Genomic DNA, 1,992 nt, shown 5'->3' with positions numbered 1-1,992 from the left:
AGTACTGCTCATTGAAGAGTAACGATGGCATGTTTTCACGTCATAAAATTAAATAAATAATAATATAATATGACAAATTTTGTGTGTAAAAACGAAGAGAACTTTATAGTGGGTCGACATTCAATTCGACACATTATAATTGGTTGATTTGTCTTGCAATGGATGGATGAGTACTCAAAAACTCAAGTTTGGTCATGTCTTCTCTTAAGTATAAATCACGTTCAGCGTATAAACCTCGATCGTATCGGTTGACACTAGCTAGGCTAGTTCAAGCAGAATTGGACGACCGATCGATTACCAAATGGGAAATTTTGATCGTTAAAATAAATCATGCTAACTTGAGGTCAATTGAGACTTGGTCTAAAAAATATTTTATTAAGAAAATAAATTTGTGTTTTTTTATAAAAAATATTTTATTAAGAAAATAAATTTGTGTTTTTTTATATATAAAAAAATAAAATACTTAATTAGATTTTTTTACTCATGCCCATGGTGTCGATGTATTTTAATAATTTATGTAATTATACGGTTGGCCTTAAAATACTTCTCCATATACGAGAGCCAACTCAAATATTGGTACGATCGACTATTGTAAAAAAAAATATTCTAAAAGTATTTCAATTATCGATCAAGTAAAGAAAAAGTAAATTTCAAAAAAAAAAAGTATAAAGTAGGGAAAATATTAACAAGTTAAATAAGGTATTGTTTGATATCCCGTTAAGCAAGCGCCCATGGCCTAATGGATAAGGCGTCTGACTTCTAATCAGGCGATTGTGGGTTCGAGTCCCACTGGGCGTGACTTTTTCGGATCAATAAATTATTTTATGAAGCTTATAGATTGACTCATTCTAATTTTGGGCCAACGAGCTCAACCTAGGCCCCATTATTTACGGCTTGGACAATCCTCTGCCCATTCCAATACCACATCAATAATGTTCACCAATACATACTCTTTTATCTATTTATTATTTATTATTTATTAATGAATCGTGGCACATGCAATTTGTGTTTCATAAAATAAAAAAAAAACATAAAGACCTGTAATATTATACATATGTTCACGTATTGTGGGCTTGTTTTTATTTTTTTCAAGATTTGTGATTATTTTTTAATAGTAGTTTTTATCGTTTGGATAATAATGATGTTACTATATTTTGTGAAAATTATTTGTGTATAAAATAATTATTATTTTGAGGTAAATGCAAAATAAATTTCAATTAAGAATAGGCAATTAAGGACAGATGACTTGCAGCTTATCTTAGGGATGACAAACTTTCCCGAAATCTCGACCCTTTTCGAATCTCATCTCCTTCTCGTCCCAAAAAATCTCAACCCGAAATTTTTTCGACCCGAACTTTCGGAATTTTTCCCATCCCGATTAATATCTGGAGTGGGATCGGGAATAAAACCTTATTTCGACGGGATTCTCGACCCGTTCCGAAATAATATAATAAAATATTTTATTAATAAATTTATTAATATAATAAGCTAAATATTATTAGGTTTCAACTCATATAACATTTAATTGTGGACTTAATTCGCATAATTTTTATTGTTGGGACGATCAAATTGTAAAATCACGAAATGCCTTTTATTTTTGTGTATTTTTTTAAAAAATTAAATTAATAATTTAATTAATTCATATTTATAATTATCTAATTAGAACAAATATGTAGAACAAGACTCAGGAGATTAATTTGACAATCTATTTAACAAATTTATTTAGTAATTGCATCCGAACATTTTATTAATAATTATCCGATACATTTTTCTCTTAACAAAACTTTGAAACATTATCCGAATATTTTAATATTATATATTTTAAGTTGAATATTTATTTTTATTTATAAATATAAGTTTCTAAATAGTATATTTAATAAAATTATCATTTTTTTTATTTTTTTTGAACGAAATTTTGAATATGTAAAAAAATTCTGGAATTTCTTTCCCTACCCGACGGGATTTCGAACATTCGGGATCCCAAATAGTCGG

General features: G+C 28.0%; 1 non-coding gene across 1 annotated transcript; it reads left to right on the top strand.

The window, feature by feature from the left end:
• The first annotated feature begins 725 nt into the window (after window positions 1-725).
• TRNAR-UCU (transfer RNA arginine (anticodon UCU)) lies at window positions 726-798 on the top strand. Its single transcript has one exon. It is a non-coding gene; the product is annotated as a tRNA-Arg (tRNA).
• The last annotated feature ends 1,194 nt before the right edge of the window (window positions 799-1,992 follow it).

This window comes from Henckelia pumila, chromosome 4 (assembly GCF_033568475.1).
Source record: "Henckelia pumila isolate YLH828 chromosome 4, ASM3356847v2, whole genome shotgun sequence".
Taxonomy (NCBI): domain Eukaryota; kingdom Viridiplantae; phylum Streptophyta; class Magnoliopsida; order Lamiales; family Gesneriaceae; genus Henckelia; species Henckelia pumila.
This window is presented reverse-complemented; position numbering and strand designations above follow the sequence as displayed.